The sequence below is a fragment of the Xyrauchen texanus genome, chromosome 20 (assembly GCF_025860055.1).
Source record: "Xyrauchen texanus isolate HMW12.3.18 chromosome 20, RBS_HiC_50CHRs, whole genome shotgun sequence".
In the NCBI taxonomy this organism is placed as follows: domain Eukaryota; kingdom Metazoa; phylum Chordata; class Actinopteri; order Cypriniformes; family Catostomidae; genus Xyrauchen; species Xyrauchen texanus.
Genome location: NC_068295.1, coordinates 9,196,234 through 9,215,761, shown reverse-complemented (window position 1 = coordinate 9,215,761; position 19,528 = coordinate 9,196,234). Strand labels below are relative to the sequence as shown.

General features: G+C 37.6%; 1 protein-coding gene across 1 annotated transcript in view; it reads right to left on the bottom strand.

Moving 5' to 3' along the window:
* The window catches only part of LOC127661131 (putative thiamine transporter SLC35F3), a 75,440-nt gene that overhangs the window by 38,377 nt on the left and 17,535 nt on the right, over positions 1-19,528 (bottom strand). The gene's annotated exons all lie outside the window — the stretch shown is intronic.

Genomic DNA, 19,528 nt, shown 5'->3' with positions numbered 1-19,528 from the left:
TTTTTTGCTGTAATAATAAAAGTTGGGTGGTAAATATGCTTACTTTTCATGAGAATAATGATGTAGCATAAATAAAATTATGTTATGATTGTATTACTACTAACTTTGAGACTGTATATTATATTTGAATATCCAGTGCTGGACCATGGCTAACACAAAGTGTGGATCTACTGATCACCATTTTAAATCGTAATGTATGACACAATTACATTAAAATCAGTTTATGTGTAGGGTCTAAATTTCCCTTAATGCCAACAGAACGTATTGTTTTACATAAAACATGTTAAAACAAATGCAAGGAGTGCAAAAAAATGCTAAATAAGCAGGATCACTTGGCACGTCATGTCCTGCACAATAGAGGTAGAGCAGGCATGGGAAAAGTTGTTTGGTACAGGAGCTACATCATGCTTATAATGGAATAATTCACCCAAAAATAAAAATTCTCTCATCATTTACTCACCCTCATGCCATCCTGGATTTGTATGACTTTCTTCTGCAGGACACAAATTAAGATTTTCAGCTCTTTTAGTCCATACATTGAAAGTGAATCGGTGCTAAAATATTGAAGCTACATAAATCAGCATAAATGTAGTCTAATCCATGTGCCTCCAGTAGTTTAATCCATGTCTTCAGAAGTGATATGATAGATGTGGTGAGAAACAGATGAATATTTAACACATTTTTTACAATGAATTCTTGCTATTTTAAATCTCCACTTTAACTTTCACTTTCTTCCTGTGGTTTTGGTGATTCACATTCTTCTTGTATATCGCCACCTACTGGGCAGAGAGAAGAATTTATAGCAAAAATTTACTTAAATAGTTGTATGTATTACTATTATGTGCTTTTTGGAGCGTCACAATTTTGGCACCCCTTCACTTACATTGAATGGACCTACAGAGCTGAAATATTCTTCTAAAAATCTTAATTTGTGTTCTGAAGAAAGTAAGTCATAGACAGATGGCATGATAAGAGTAAATGATAAGATAATTTAAATTTTTGTGTGAATCATTTCTTTAAGTAGCACATGGGCGCCACATTGTCCTCCTTTTGAGATACAATGTTCAACAATGATTTAGTTCTTGTATCTTTTAAGCCCAGAAATAGATGTGTTCTCATTCTAATGCATGATGCACAATTTTCTGAAGTTTGTGACTGGTGGATTGTTCTGCTGAATTATTGCTCTGCAAATGTTGATACTTTTCTATATTTATAAAGGCTAATCATAATTCAGAATTATTTTATCATCTCTACTTTCCTGGTAATTTATTATACCAACTAACACACTCTCTACATCAGGGGTCGGTATAAAAAAAACGAACAATATTTTCAAAAAATATTATTATTAAAAATGTTACAGTTTTATTCTATTACATTAATACTTTTAAAGCTACTCAAGCTATTCAGCCAAAAGTAGTGAGTGGTTTTCTCGTTTCCTTGTTATTGTTGTTTGATTAATAGTCTTTAAATGACATAGCCTACTAGACAGTGTTCAATTCGGTAACATGTACACTTCAAGTCATTTCAACCTTTTGATGCAAATACGCATCCCACTTTTTAGATTCACTTAAGACATAATCGACTGCGTTTACATTAAATCCTCATCAAGATGGGCATTGGCGGAATTATAAAGTATATTTGATCGTTTAGGCATGTAACCGCATTTGCGCTCAAACATTAGCCGCCTGTCAATCAAACAGTGCACAGCTACAGACGTCAGGAAATAAAAAGTCAATCTTTTATAATTCATCTAGATCATCCAACTCTCTTGCTTGGTGCTCTTGCTATCGCAATTGTTGTAATAAACAGCCCTGTTCTAGATGTAGATCATAGGCTAAATATAGAAAACTACTCAAAAGTTTGATCGAGGACCTCTCTCTTTTTTTGATAAACATCTAGATAATTTTATTACCCAGCCCTATTGATAACATTGCATTAATCTCTCACAGCAGCCCAATATATGAGTGATAGTTAGTTAAATTACAGGCTATGTTATAGGCACACAGAATCTAGTAAGCAGAAATACGAAATTTACCTCGATATGTTTCTTCAAATTAGAGGCAGGAATAATGATGATATCTGACTTGAGCAAGTTAAACTCTCATGACACGATCAAGCTATTGGCCTGGTTATGTTCAGGTGTTGAACTATGCTTGAGGAATTCTCCACAGTTGGTGCCAAATCTGCAGCTGCCATTAGACTCTCATAGCCAATCATGTTGATAGATAAAAATAAAATCAGTACGGGGAACACAGACGGTGGGAACACTAGCGAAGTAAAAGTATAGTTACAGCACTTAAAATGTATAAAAGTATCAAATTTTAACTACTTAAAAAGTACAATTCTTGGGGAAAAGTAGTTAATTACAGTAATGTGAGTGTTTGTAATTCATTATTTTACACCCCTAATAATAGACTGTATTTATTTTCTGTATAACCATGTTACGTTACACTAATGAATAGGTCTTTTTGCATTATCTTGAACATTGTCTAGCATTCATTTCATGTGTTATTGTAGTTTACCTTGCTGTATTACAAATTAACATTGTTTATGACAGTTACTGTGCAGGCAAGATCAAATTAGCTAAAATTACACAGATAAATCCTTATGGCACTATATTTCACATGTTTGCAGTCATGCAAGCTTATCTGTCCAATAAAAAGAATGCCAATTCAGGGTCGGTTTTGATCCCCTAAACTGAATGAAGGTCCCTCCAGGAATCAAATGCCCTGCTGATGTTCACTCTAGTTTTCACCCGACCATGATCACGAACCCGGCTTAGCTGAACGGGATTCAGTAGATAATTTTATTTTTTTTGGCTTACTCAGAGTTTGTGTAGGAGTCGGTGTTGTGCTGGGAGCCAGACGTTTGCTGGATTCTATCTCTAAGATAACGTTACCTAGTGTTGTAGTTTGTTGTCACTGTTGACTAGCGGAAGAGAAGCTATTACTGAGGCAAGGCTCTCGGGAGCACACATAAACATAACATCCTTTGGATTTTCCCAGCAAAACCGACCCACTCCTTTGGATGAAAATCAGTCTACGGGCTTTAATAGGCAACCTAGGAAGTCAGGGAAGGGCTCATTTTTTAAGTTGTATTACAAGCCGTTCACACATTGCCAAAAAAAAAAAAAGACGAAAATTACATATTGTTACATATTGTTACATAGTTACATATTGAACCTTTCAAGAAAACAAAAACAAACAAACACAGAGTCATACCAATACTACTACTGTTTATTTTCACTGACAGAGCAGTAGGGGGCACTGTGGACTCATTGTATAGAGTCTCCAGAGCAAAAGAGCCAGTGATGGCAGAAAGATTAGCACAGCAGAGAGAAAAAGAGTAAATAGACAGAAAGACAAAGCAACTGCTGGCTCTGATTTAACAGGACAGAAGAGTGTGACTGGCCTGCTGAGAAACAGTGAAGAAAAAGAGAGAGACCAAGAAAGAGCTGAAAGTCTGTCTGATATTTATAATAGGGTCTGTTTGGAGAAAGGCTCTGTTTTTATGTTGTCATATAAAAATGCACACATGCACATGCCACACGTGCAATTATCACATGCACAACAAGCAAAGAGAAGGAAAAACGAAGCATGTGCTTGCAAAAGCAGTAAAAGTAAAAAGACTTGATTTGAGAGTGAATAAAACAACTTAAATTAGGTCTGTTCATCATACAAAGAGACTTTGAACATGCACAAACTACATTTATGACACTTTTGGGTGCTTTATTAAGTATTAAGGTGAGTCAATGTCTGCTGTCTTTGTATTGAATTCAGTCAGCAAGATTGACTTTCCTTTTCAAGTTTCTCTATAGTTCTTTTTTTCCCAAGGCACACTCTTTGGGACATTATTAGAGAAGTCCAGCTAGAGAAGATCTCCTCATCTGTCCCTCTCTTCATTCCATCCTTTTATTTTCTCCCTGTTTATGTTTCCAGGGACACTCTCTCCTCTCTAATAAATCTTGCAACTGGGTTGTGTGGAAGGAAAATATAGGGCACCCACACCCCACTCTCTATACTGTAGGATCTGCTGTTCACTTTATCAGAGTCTGACACCTCAGTTCTTGCCATTAGCAACCATCTATGTCCTGTGGGCGCTCCCTTAGCCTGTGGTTTGCTGCTCAAAACTCTATTATAACACACAGTAGGAGAATCACTATAATCAATCCACTAGAAGAACTAGAATATTTGTTAGTTTTTTTCATGCTCATTAGAGTATCACTAAAGTCCCTGTAATGCAAGTCATTCCACTTGGCATGAAAAATTTATAAATACCAATGATTTCCAAGACATAAATCAGTAATCAAAGCAAAATACACAATTATGCTTGTGGATATCTAGTTTACATGCTACCAAGTGCCTCAAACTAAACTCAGAATATATTTTAATGATTTGATGTCACTAATCTCCAAAACTTGTTGGTTTAAATTCAGAGACTATACCATTGCATTTTCAAAAGCACTCTATATAACAAAAGTTTTTGATCACTACTTTCAGTTGGCCATGAATGCATGAGCGTTTTGATACAGTGGCATCAGCCAGAGGGGTGTTTTCTGGGCGAGCGCTGATGTGTGTCATCTGCTGTCTGCGTTTTATTAAGGGACAGTCCATATGCACAAGAATCATAAATTCAGTATTCAGCTTGACGTGATCAAAAACAGAAATAAACACTGTCAAAACGTATTGAAAGCCTGGTCTAAAATGCCACTTTCTCTTCCTCTGATCTCATTTTAATAGTCTTATGGGCATCTGTCAAATGGAAATACAATGCCAAATACAATGAAAATAAATAATGTAACAAGGCTCAGCAGGCCTCAGAATTTTAGAGTTGAAATGATGCAGAGGAGGGTTTGAACTCAAACTGAGGTCCAACAGACCAGCTAAAGAACTCGTCCTATTTAGATTGGTTAATATTTAAAGCAAAGAATAAACTCCTGTCTAATGAAACCTGGTTATGTAATGCCAGTCTGAAAACTCACAATCAAGTCAAGTTCTACACAAGAAATATATACTGATATTGAGGTATAACTTTTTTTAATGACTTTTGTTGGTGTAACCATGTTGTCAGGTTAAATGTTATGTTGAATATATATATATATATACTTAAATAAGTTAATATATAAGTTTTTTAGATTTTACCATATGATGTTACTTGACAACACAATTTGTTTAATCTCTGAACAAGTCTTGTTTAATTTAGTTGTGTTGATTTTTATTAGTTTTCTTTGTCTGCTTGTTTTTTATTTTGTTTGATGGCTTTAGTTGTATTGTTTTTTGTGTTGTTTGATGTTTGTTGATGTATTTCTTGTCATTTCTGTTTGTTTTATTTGCAACTGTATGTTGCATACTGTATTTTTTTGTTTAATGTTCAACTCCTCAGTTAAAGGGTTAGTTTCCCCCAAAATGAGAATTATCTCATTTACTCACCCTCATGCCATCCCAGATGATTTTCTTTCTTCTGCTGAACACAAACAAATATTCTTAGAAGAATATTTCAGCTATGTAGTAGGTCCATACAATGCAAGTAAACATTTCGAAGCTCCAAAAGGACATAAAGGCAGCATATAATTAATTCATAAGACTCCAGTGGTTAAATCTACAGTATATCATCAGAAGTGATATGATAAGTGTGGTTGAGAAACAGACCAATATCTACGTTTTTTTATGATCAATCCACACTTTCATATTCTTCTTCTTTTGTTTTGCCGATTTGCATTCTTTGTGAATATCTAGATAGAAAGATAGATAGCTAGATTTTATTTATTTATTTAGTATTGTCATTGTTTGAAAAACAACAAAAAATATATATATATTTATAAATGATAACTAGATAAATATCACCACCTACAGGGCAGGGAGTAATTTTTTTTGTAAAACAATTACATCAATATTTATCTTTTTCTCACCTACTCCTATCATATCACTTCTAAAGACATGGATTTAACCACTGGAGTCATATAAATAATGTTTATGCTACCTTTATGTCCTTTTGGAGCTTTACATGTTTGGTTCCCATTCACTTGCATTGTATGGACCTACTATAGAGCTGAAATGTTCTTCAAAAAATATTTTCATTTGTGTCCTGCAGAAGAAAGAATGTCTTACACAACTAGATGGCATGAGAGTGAGTAAATGATGAACTACTGTATTCCTTGAAGATGCTTAATTTCAAATATCCTTGGGTTATTGTGTGTGTGTGTGTGTGTGTGTGTGGGGTGGGGGGGGATTGGGGTTACAGGTCTTTAGCATTTTGATGTCAGCAGCTGGGGAAAAAGTTATTTCAGTGAGAGTTTTGAACACTAGCAGCTTTCCTAGCCCTTGCTTCTTTGATCTATCTTGGTGCTCAGAATATATTTTGCCGTTCAGACTGAGGGCTTTCAACAATGATCAAGCTGAGTTCTAATCACACGTACAAGGCTGTGTACCCTCCATCGCCACAGCTGGTGCCTTTGGCTCACTTTCAAAAGATCCGGAGCAGGTGTGATAATACTCTCACTAGAAAAGATAGAGAGGGGAAATTGGACTCTGAAACTAGACTAGATTAAGTGGTTTAGCTAAATACAGAGGTAGGATGGCCAGTATGTTTTATTCAAGAAAAGTCAAGTAAGTGACCAATGCTGAGGACCCCTAAACCAGAATTCTTCAGATAAAATGTTTTTCTGGGGAATATCTCCAATAGTCTATGCAGAGTCTATGCCCAAGGCATAAGCGAATTAGGTGGCTGCTTAGGGCCCCTGTGGCCAGCAGGGGGCTGTAAGAGCACATTCAATTTCATGTGGCTCAGTGGTTAAGGCTCTGGGTTATTGACCAGAAGGTCAGTGGTTCAAACCCCAACACCACCAAGATGCCACTGCTGGGCCCTTGACCCTATATGCTCTAGGGGTGCCGTATCAAGGCTGACCCTGCACTCTGACCACAGCTTAGCTGGGATTTGTGAAAAAAATTATATCACTGTATATATACACAATGTATAATATGTGACAATAATAATAAAGGGTTTCTTCTAATTATACAAAAACACAATATTGTAGGATGCAAGCACAGTCAGACAGTTAGTTGATTAAAGAGGCAGCAGAATTGCAGGAAAACAGCAATGTCACAAAAAAGGACACATACCTCTAGTGCAGAGAATAGGAAAAAATAAGAAAACAGAGGAAGAGAAAAAACAGTAAGATAAAGGTATGTCAAGTAGCTAGGCTATGTTGCAAACTAATGTTAGCTGGCTAGTTAGTTAACATAGCCTAGGTAGCATATCTTCTTGTTTTAGGAATGTTCACGTTTGATTAAACATCCGTGAATAGCCTTGACATTTTAATGTATATTATAATACAATATATTACTTAGCTAGTTTTAGACATTTTTTGATATCTTGTTACAGGTCCATCTGATTTGTTCATTTTATGTCATTATTTAAGTATGTAATAGTTCATTTTTTTTATATAAGAAGATACTGTTTAGTTATTTTATTTGTAGTTAATTGTTCTGGACTTTTGCATGTTGCTAACTTTTTTAATCAAAAGCAATTAAAGTGGTTAAATTGTTTGCAGTAAATGCATTGCCTGCTTGTTTATTTTGCTACTTTTTAGAACATCACATTAAGTATGCCACTTAGTACTGTAAGACTTTGAATATTAAAGTGCAAATTAACACCTGACAACTCTTGTGGGATTGCTACTGATAAAAACCGTAGAAGGGTAAAAACATGCCAGGCAGACATTGGTATGATGTAAGCAACACAGCTACAACTAATAATATTGATAATGGGTGTGTTAGATTTATAGTGTTCGAATAATCAAGCATTGACAATAGTCAATCGTATTGACTATTTGAGGGGACACCAAATACAATTTTGCTTAGGGCCCCATAAAGGCTTGAGCCGGCCCTGGGTCTATGCCTACTTCTGTCTGTTGAAATCAAAATTGATCATGTCTGAGAACATTTCTGTGAGAATTGGATGAGAGCTTTACCAACATTTGGAAATATTTACAAAATCACTCCTTAATCACACTTTGCATACTCTGACCAAGCAACATTTTTTTTATTTATAAAGTTTAATGACTAATTACTGTTATTATTTGATAGTGAACTAACATGTAGCATTAGATAAATCTGGCAAGACTATGTGTGTATTAACTGTGTGCATATTAATTAACCTAACGACAGTTCTAAGATAAATGTTGATTTAATTTTAGTAATTTAAATTGTTGGTCTATAAGCAATCATAATAATCATAATATATATAGTTTTATGTTCTAGTAGGCTAGCATTATACACCAGGGGGGTACAAAATATAGTTCCATTTAATGTAAAAATGGGTCTCATCGTTTACTCACCTTCATGCCATTCCCAGATGTGTATTAGTTTCTTTCTTCTTCTTGCCATTGCAGTCTCTAGGCATGATCATGTCTGCAAGCTCGATTACACTTCCTAGTGCTTGACACATACACAGAGTGCTAGAGGGCGCAATAGGATGTGTAATCGAGCTTGAAATCATGATTGTTTAGGAGAATGCTGTCAAGATGTACAGTAAAAAATGTGTTATATTTTGGTCTGTTCTCACTCAAAACCAACTGAATAGCTTCAAAAGACATTGATTAAACCACTGGAGTCTGATGGATTATGTTTATGTTGACTTTATCTGTGGTTTGGAGCTTCAAAGGCCTGATCACCATTCACTTGCATTGTATGAACCTACAGAGCTGAGATATTATTAAAAAAATCTTTTTTACATTTTGAGCTGCATAAAAGGTGATGTGTGTAATTTCTGTGGCACTATTGTCACCAAACAAAACTGCAAAAATAAATACTTTTTTCATTTGAATGTTTCCTGAACTCCCTGGCAGAGTTTGCAATGCCATACTACTGTACTACTCTTACTATTTCTGGCAGAAATAGTAAGAGTTTTATAGTTTTATAATAGTATGCCCTGTCTTTGAAACAGATAGTCCCGCCCCAAACTCATGCTATTTTGTTTGGGCGGGACTTTCCTTGTAAGGGAAAAAGATGCATGGAATTGCAAAGGGAAAAGATGCAATGCAAGTGAATGGCGACTGAGGCAAGCATTCTGCCTAACATGTCCTTTTGTGTTTCAAGGAAGAAAGCAAGTCATACAGATTTGGAACAACATGAAGGTGAGTAAATGATGACCTTTTTGGGTGAACTAACCCTTTAAATTCATTTTCTCAGTTAGATTCCAAATTTTGAGAAACACGTATGATCTTTCTAATACAGAGTAAAAGGGTGATCTAAAAGATGACTTGCTCTCCACAGCAAATTTCAAATCTATATTGACATATGGCAAGCAATTGGTCTGATTTAAAAATGGGGTTCACTTATGGGTTATGATGATGAAGATGATGGAAAGACAGGACACTAATGCAGAATGAGGCGCTGCCTGAGGGGGCTCTGTAAGGGGGGATGTTTTGTTTCCATCTCTTCTTGCTCCCTCCCCCTTTGGCTGTCGTGTTGGATATGTCACCAGTGTTGCTCTAATTGCCTGCTTTTCCTGTGCGTATAATGCTTGGCTGTGGTGGGTATTACGCACGCACTGACTTTATGCACAGTGATATAGTGGTCAGAGTTCGCTGGCATGTCCTGGCTAGCTTCTGGCTTGTATTTAAAGCACTTGTAATTTATTTTGCTAATCAATGTTAAACGTGGACCAACCATCTGCCCTTATGCTTGATGGTGTTAAATACATGAATATTGCAACTCAATATAACAAGCTTTGGCAAGACTGTACAGGAGTCTATTTATTGAAGACTACTAATCTTCAGACCCTTAATGGAATAGCTCAACCAAACATTTTATTATGTTATTATTTCCTCACCCTTATATTGTCACAAACCTGTATGACTTTCTTTCTTCCATAGAACACAAAAGGAGATGTTAGGCAGACGGTTTGCCTCGGTGACCATTCACTTTCATTGCATTTTCATTCATTGTATTTTTTTCATAAAATCTCCTTTTGTGTTCATGTTAGAACCTTGTGACATGAGCTGCAACCATTTTGGAAAGACAGCTGTGATTTAAACAGAAGTTTCTCTCTCTCTGTAATTATTACTGAATTCTCTAGACTCAGTTACAGCACACCATCAAACATCATCCAGTACTCTAAAATAGCTGGTTGCACTTTGCAGAGCCTTAAAAGGTATTTAAGTGTTTCAGCTCGTAGCAATCACCCACGATTGTCCCATGAGTGCAAGAAAGAAATGAAACAGATGGGAGTAGACAAAAAGAGAGATAGACAGGAAAACTTTCTTTCGGTCTCTCTTTCTTTAGAAAATGATGATGCTGAAATTGAAGCACAGGTATGAGCAATTAATGTCCATCCACCATCCAAAACCACTCAGGAATCATTGAGCCATCTCCACAACATTTTCTCTCTGCCTGCTGGATTAGCTATACTGTAACTTCTCTTCTTCTTTTCTGAACACAGATAAGTGGTACATAATTACTAAGAGGCCAAGGTATTCATTTCGTAACCTTTCTGAAACTATTTACAGAGAGTCATTTTTTTTATGTTTTTTTTTTTTTAAGGCAAATTACGCTTTCCCACTTTGCTTTTTTCTTATATGTCTCTTGACTTTTCAATCATGAAAAATATTTAAAAGTCAAGAAACCCCATTTAAAAGGCATACTTCTATAACCTAACTTGTGGCAGGGCGGAGGGCGTGGCCAGGTGGCGATTCTACACAACACTTATCAGGCTAATGAAGCCTCCGAGAGGGATAAAGGTCGACTGCGGAAGATGGTGCGGGAGAGAGAGAGATTGTTTATGGGCATGTCCGTCATGTGTGTTTATGTCTTTTGTTTAAGTTTCTCATTAAACTATTATTTATATTGTCAAGCCGGTTCTCGCCTCCTCCTTTCCCTTATGTTCCCTTTACACTAATCTTTTATTAAAAAAATATTCTATAGTTTCACAGATTTTTTTGAAATATTTTTGAATTTGTAAACTGCCTGAAAAAACCCTTGTCCCCTTCATCGGGTACATACTGTACATCTATGACATTTACAGTTGTATATGTGTTTATTTTTTACTCATTTTGTTTTTTCATGTCAAGTATTAGTGCAAGACCTAACAAGTGTGCAAAGAAGCAAAACAAAATCAGTAATTAATCATTTAAATTATTTAAAAAGAATATTTGTCCCTTGATGTCATGTAATTAGTGTTATCAATGATAAAAACGTGTATTTGGAAAATACTAATAGATTTGGATAAGAACTTCCAAGCTCAAAGTTCAGAGAAAGAAGAGGCTGCTCAAATGCTGAAATAGTTATTCATTTATATTTTAACTGTAATTAGTGTTACACTGTTTAATGTTCACGTGAAAGATTTTTATTGAAAAACAAATAATTAATGGTATGATTTATTGATTTTAGTCTGATCAGTGAGGTATGTTTTGTGATGCTATTTACACCTTTTTAGAAAATTAATCTTTAGCGAGAAATTGTCCCTGGTGTTATTGTCACTGGTATTCCAACCCTTGCTTCATTTCTGAAACAAAAGAAAATAATAAAATGATGAGCAACAGTGAAGTTGTTCTATATAAATAAAAATAATGTCAAGATGTTATAAAAAAAATCCCTCAGCTTTTATTGGCGAAAACTCAACTGAACTAAAATTAAAACATCAATATTTTGTAAGTAGGAAAGTCAAAATATTTAGAGAATAAACCAAAACGTTCAAGCCAATCGTGTGGCAGCAGATCAATGCATACAATCATGCAGATACAGGTCAGGAGTTTCAGTTAATGTTCACATTAATGTGTTCTCAGTGAATTTGACTGAGGCATGATTGTTGGTGCCATATGGGCTGGTTTGAGTATTTCTGTAACTGCTGAACTTCTGGGATTTTCACACACAACAGACTCTAGAGTTTACTCAGAATGGTGCCAAAAACAAAAAAAATCCGGTGAGTGGCAGTTCTGTGGATGGAAATGCCTTGGTGATGAGAGAGGTCAACAGAGAATGGCCAGACTGGTTCGAGCTGACAAAAAGGTTACGGTAACTCAGATAACCGGTATGTACAATTGTAGTGAGAAGAACAGCATCTCAGAATGCACAACAAGACAAACCTTGGAGCGAATGGGCTACAATAGCAGAAGACCATGTCGGGCACTTTATTTAGAACACAGTGTTTATAATAAAGTGCTCAGTGAGTGTTTATTTATGTGACAGCTACAATAAACTGAATAACCCATTTGTTTCATGTTGATCCAAACCTGTATGCTTTTGTTATTTCTGTGCAACAATAAAGTAGAAATTCTGAAGAATGTTGATGTAGCTCTTTTTCATTCCCTAAAAACATTGTCACCTAAACAAATGTGCTTCATATGGTAACATTTAAAGGAACTGTCAAATATATTGTTTAACATCACTGAATAAACCTGAATACATAAGGTTACACCAACAAAACACATTTTAAATAGATCAGGTTCTTAGTGACATCAGCTTCAACCTCCAACAGTCCATATGACCCAAACACTCTATTCAAAGTTCAATTCTATTCCAATTTCTAATTTTTTTCTGTGAACTATTCCTATATAACTGTGTAGCCTTGAGGCAGAGCTACTCATTTATTTCTGTGTCACCATAACCTCTTTGATCAATGGCACTATCATTCTGAATATAAAGGAGAATATGACAGAGACCACAAGGCAAGGCGTTTCTCCGACACTTCAGACTGACTGGAACATCAAGTGTCTTGCAGATGGAGGTATGATACACTAGGGACAGAAGAGAGAGTACAGAAATCTTTCGATCCTTTGAAACATCTCTCACTGCTTTATTCCATTTTTTTTTTTCATAGGTTTGGTTTTTCTGATGCTTAAATGGACTTCCTGGAATGACTGTAATTCTCTGCTGGTCACCATCAAACACACAGTAGGAGGTTTTTACACCCACAGAGTGTGCAAGTGTTAGTCTTTCATTATAAACCAAAATGACACTGGCAGCAAATGTTACTTAGTAACAGAGGTTAGTTTAGTGGTTATGTCCTGTGTGTATTTGTCTGTTTTAGGGATGCTCTGACATTTCGGTGCAAAAGAAAAAAGAAAAAAACATCAGAGAGTCTTGGCTTAACATTTGATGAGAAACTGTTACTTTAAAATCATGCAACAGAAACACTGACATGAAAAAAAAGCATTGTTTATGTTGCACACTCATAGCAGCACGAGCACACAGCTCGTAAAACGCTACACTTTTCTGTGCAGCTCAGAGTTTTTCCTGGAATGTTCAGCCAAAAAAAGCCAGAGGATTTTAAAGTTGAGAATTACGATTGGTTATAAACAATAAAAAATTCAAATAAAACAAAACACTTCGGCTGAACACGATTCAATCATGTTTCCGTGTGTGAGATTAGTTTTCTTAATTTAAAATTACTATGTAATCTCAACACAAACAATTTGTGTAGAAAAACCTAGTTGAATTGGGTAAACCCAACAAAATTTGACATGTCAATGTAACAAATAAATCTCTTTTCTTTTTGTACTAACTAGAGAAAGTGAATGTTAGCATGCTAAATACAGTACATGATGGATTGAAGCGCTACAGAGTGTTGTTTAGTAACTATGCTATGGTTAGCAAAGAATTTGCTCAATGAAGCGAGCAATCAATTTCATGTATGATATACTGCATACCTGTCCTCATCATTAGCTCAAGCTCCAATCTTCACCATAACGGCAACCCCGAAACATAACAGAAACTAGTCTAAAAATCACATTATCCCTTTATATTCATAAAAACACATAAAATAACACGTCATTTTTACATTTACACTCTCTATTGAGTCCCATGCAAAGCATGCTGGCAAATGGAAATCCCCTGCCAAGTTTAATTAATACTTTTACATTACATTTTAATACATAAACACACAAAAAGTATTCATGAAGTCCCAACTCAAATGGATTAAGTCAACTTTCAATTTACAAATTTAAATAGATAGAATGCAGTTAAATCAAGTTATGACAAAATGTTCTAGAATTGTGTTGCTTTAGTTCATTTTAATTAAGTAAATTGAACAAGCAGCAAAAATAACTTTTTGAGAGCAGAATCTCTTGAAGGTAAATCGTGACCTATTCTCATGTACATGCTCAGTGTTAGGAAAGTAGTTTTTGCTGTTTTGGAAGGAAATTGGTACTTTAATTCATCAAAGTGGCATTCAACTGATCACAAAGTATAGTCAGGAAAACACCATCACTATTTGAAAAAAGTCATTTTTGATTAAATCTAAAATCTGTTTGTTTTTGAGTTGTCACAGTATGCAATAGACTGGCATGTCTTAAGGTCAATATTTGGTCAAAAATGGCAAAAAAGAAACAGCTTTCTCTAGAAACTCATCAGTCAATCATTGTTTTGAGGAATGAAGGTTATATAATGCTTGAAATTGCCAAAAAGCTGAAGATTTTATCCAAAGGTTTACACTGCAGTCTTCAAACACAAAGGACAACTGACTCTATCAAGGACAGAAAGACATGTGGAAGGCCAGATACAACTAAACAAGAGGATAAGTTCATCAGAGTCGCTAGTTCCCCTTCTGTCGCTCTCTCCACGTTGTGTCGGAGAAGCGACTCTAGGGGTCTCTGTTGAGCGCCGATATTCACCTCTGACCTACTGAAAAGGGCCAATGAGAGTTGGCAGTCAGTATTTGCATACCCCGCCCCTGCATACGGGTATTTAAGCGGGGCAAATACGGAAGTTTAGTCAGAAAATTTCTTCGGAGCCGATGGTCTGTTTGCAGTCTGCTGCGAGAATACACACCCTGAACGTTCCTGTATCTCTGACGATCTGCTTGTTGTTGGATTTGACGGCGCACAACAGCGGCTTTCTCTGTACTTTGCACGGCATGCATTGTTGCCCCTGAGCGCTTCGACAGCGCAGACACACACACACACACACACACTGTGTATTAAAAGACTGATTTCCTTTAAAAGAGCAAATTTCTCTAAAAGAGCAAACACAGCGGCGTTGAACGTCCTTTTAAGGACGCGTCTTTTTCAAGATGCCTTTCCGCCCCTGTGTCGTTCCTGGATGCAGTAGAAGTCTCTCCGCTTCAGACGTCCACAGGCGCTGTCTCGTGTGTTTGGGCCGCGATCACACCGAGGCGGCGTTTGTGGATGGTTCATGTTAGCGCTGGGGGCAATTTGGGGGCTGCAGCGGGTGCGGTTTCGCCGGGTAGCCCCCCGCGAACCTCCCGTTCCCCGACATGCTCGCTGGTCCCCGTCCAAGCTCGTGGCGATAGCGGCTCGCCTCACGGCCTGGCCGTCTGTCCTCCCAAGTCCGAAGCAGATGAGCTCGCCGCTGCATCGGAGAGTGCGGTGTCTGATGCTGAGGACTCCCCTGGACTGCCGCCTTCGGGCCAGCAGGCCCAGGCTGAGGCCGACGCTCAGATGTCCGACATGCTTTCCTGGGCCGCCGTGAGTGTGGGGTTGGATTGGAACCCTCCGTCCTCCCCACAGCCTTCACGGTTGGATGATTGGTTCCTGGGGGCAGCGCACCGTTCGCGGCCTCGCATCCCCCCGGTCCCGTTTTTCCCGGAGGTGCATGATGAGCTGACGTCTACGTGGAGAGCCCCGCTCTCCGCTCGTCTAGGTGCCACCCGCTCCACTCTCTCCACCCTCGATGGCAGAGAGCGCCACGGATACCAGGCGATCCCGCCTTCCGCCTGCCTACGACTGCCCCCCGGCCGGCCGGTTCAGACGAGTCCAGAGGATGCCAGCAGACCTCCTCCTCAGTCACGAACCCGCCCCCTGCCGGGTGCGCGGAGCAAGGTAAGTGCTTTGAGTCTATTCTCAGCACCCCAGCCTCAGGCCGCAACGAAGCCGCCCGACGCTGCATTACCTGTTCCGCCCCACTGCGAGGCCCCGCCGGGTACATCCAAAATACTCATCCCTTTGGTGCCCCTAGCGCAGAGCTGGGAAGCGTGGTTTTCGCTTCCCAATGCATCACGCTGGCTGCACCGGACCATTCGACTCGGTTACGCAATTCAGTTTGCCCGGCTCCCGCCCCCCTTCAGGGGCGTCCGCTTTTCTGCAGTACACGGCGAGCATGCCAGTTCCCTGCGCACGGAAATCGCGACCCTCTTAGCCAAGGGCGCGGTAGAGCCCGTCCCTCCAACCGAAATGAGGAAGGGTTTCTACAGCCCTTACTTCCCGTATTTGCCCCGCTTAAATACCCGTATGCGGGGGCGGGGTATGCAAATACTGACTGCCAACTCTCATTGGCCCTTTTCAATAGGTCAGAGGTGAATATCGGCGCTCAAGAGAGACCCCTAGTGTCGCTTCTCCGACACAACGACCCTCCCTCGGGGAACGGAGGTTACATACGTAACCAAACGTTTGAGAAATAGACCCCTAACATGTTCTCAGCTGACAGCTTCATTGAATTCTACCTGTTCAACACAAGGTTCATGTACAACAGTTAAGAGAAGACTCGGGGGAGCAGGCCTTATGGGAAGAATTGCAAAGAAAAAGACACTTTTGAAATAGAAAAACAACAGATCATTGGAAAACAGTGTTATGGATCTTAACCCCATTGAGCTTTTGTGGGATAAGCTAGACTGTAAGATGCGTGAGAAGTGCCCGACAGCCACATCTATGGCAAGTGCCACAGGAAGTGTGAGGTGAAATCTCACCTGAGTATCTGGACAAACTGACAGCTAGAATGCCAAGGATCTGCAAAGTGGTCATTCCTGCACATTGAGGATTATTTTATGAGATCTCTTTGAAGTAGTTTAAGAACTTCTGAATTGTTTTTTCAAATTGTAATAGTATTTTTTACGCTATTAATGTCCTGACTATACAATGTGATCAGTTGAATGCCACTTTGGTGAATAAAAGTACCAATTTCTTTCCATAAGAGCAAAATCTGTAAAATTATTCCAAACTTTTGGCCGCCAGTGTGTATATGTATATATATATATATATATATATATATATATATATATATATATATATATATATATATATATATATATATACGCATAACGTAAGTTGTATATATTCAGTATATTTGTATATAAACGTTGCATATTAATGTTTGTATATAAACAAGATATTAAACAGCAGCATTTAACTAAACATTTTACTGTGAATAAGAAACCATAAAATGCAGCACAGGGACTCAAACCAGTGAATCGATTTTAGAATCTGTTCTGTAGTGATGTAGCGTTTTGTCAAGCTACAATGCAACTTGTTTGAAAAACATATCTTATTGCTTTGCTACATTTTGTTATGTACTCCAACATTGTCCATGCTGTATGGTTCAAGACACCTTTTGTCAATTAAAAGCATAAAATCATAACATGCATATTATCAATTTAAGCAAAGATCCATTACAACACATGCTATTACCTGACAAATCAATTGAACTAGGCTTTAAAGGTTTTATTAGAACAGTCATTGATGCAGCCTCCAGTTAGACAAGGTGTCTTTTTAGCTTGTTTGTTTTATGCATTTCTCAGATGCAGGTCTTGGCTTCAAATGTATCACCAAACACACTCTTACAATTTGCACTGCAGTGGCAGCAGAAAAAGGTGAGATCTCCTCTCCTCTTAAACCCTGTGCTGCTGTTGAGAGAGATAACCCAAGTGATTGATAGACAGGAAGTGAGAGCAAGACAGAAAGAGTCTCTTTGTGAATGAGAGAGAGAGAGAGAGAGAGAGAGAGAGAGAGAGAGAGAGAGAGAGAGAGAGAGAGTGAAGCTGTTTCAATGGGGAAACAGTGTGACCTTGTTAGAGCAGAGCTGGAACTTTTGGAGGGGCAAATCAATGTACAAACACTTTATTCTACAAGTATGAATCCACAGAGGGAGAGAAAGACACTGTAAACTAATGAATTCAATCCCTGAGCCACATCCTGTGAGACCAGCACAAAGCGACAGAAAAAAATGTATGTTATTGTCAAATGAAAACATAAAAAAGAAAAATACATTTTTAAAGGGGTCATATAATGAGAAAGCTATTTTTCCTTTATTTTCCAAGAGGTTCGGTGTACAAAGAAAACATACTGTAACTTTCAGAACTGATGACATTTCCTGAAACTAAGCTGCAAAAACAGCTCTTTCTACTTAGATTTCTAATGCCAGAAACTTCATTTACACATGACCGCTTCAAAAATTGCTTAACGCATGACTGCCCACATTTACACATAAAAAATAATTTTTCTCAGTTTAAGTATTCCCTCCCTGTCCTCTAATGGTCTCTGAATGCCAACAACATACCTTAGTGAAAAAAAGCTAACTAATCTCACAAGCCCCGCATGCAACCCGCATTCACCTATGCAACCAGGTAAATTACAGGAAATTTGTTGGGTTGCCTTTACTGGTTAATATACCAAATGTGCTGTTCACACATACCATCAATAAGGAAATATATAGGAAAACATTCACATTAAGGAAAACAACATTTACCAGTATTTTCAAAAGGATCGTGTTCACACATGACCTCTAATCTGGAAATTATAGGTAATTTTCTGGAAAAAGCTTTATGTGTGAATGCGACAATAGAGTGAACGTTACTATAACACAATTGTTGCAGTTTCCTGGAGAAAATAACACTGGAGGCGCTACAACAACTATGCGTTTTATTCACATTCACACAAACCTCTAGTGCAATGGCTGATTAGGACTTTATAAACACTTATTTTTTACTCTATTACTTACATACTGCTATGTTATGATATCGATACACTTTTACTATAATGCATATTTTTTTAAAACGATACATTTTCATGCATTACAGACCCACCCACATTTACACAGATATTCCAGTGTGATTAGCTCACGTTGTAGCTCACCCGATAGAGTGTTTGACTTTGGACTCGTAAGTCCGTGGTCTTAGCCCAGCCAGGCAAACAAGCTGACATGTGAGCCAAAAGTGTCATAGAAGCAACACAAAATGATGTGGTTGCTTCAGTAAATGTGCGTTTCATTTGATTTTACAACACTATCGGTTAGCTTTAGCAGTTGGTTTAGGGTAAGGATGTCTGGTTTGTTCACCTCTCATTTTCTTTTTTAACACTACTAGTTAGGTTTATGTTAGAGCTTTAGGTCAGAGAGGTATGTTTTACTTATTAAATCTTATATTCAACTTAAAAACATTGTATGACTACGACACCATTTCACCTGATTTTTGGCGCCCCACGCTGGACATTTCACTGAGAAACTGCAGAAAAACATGTAATGATGAAGCACGTAATTTAGTTTTGCAAAATTTTTGCCACACTCATGTAATTTTCATGAGATTAGGCAGGAAAAAAAGATGCTACATATACCCATGGTGCAAAAATAATGAAATTTTTTCAAACAAGGTCACACCCCAAGCTCATGCCATTGGTTGTAACATTGAGCAATGTTTTGAGAGTGTCATAGAGTCTCACTTTTCGTGGGAATCAACCTAAATTAATGGCTTACTTAGAGTTGTCTCTGTACATTTTGAAATATCTAAAACTTATTGTTAAACTACAACATTTTAAAGTTTCATGAAGTCATGTGAAAATCTTTTTCAAGTCTATCCCCTGCAGACC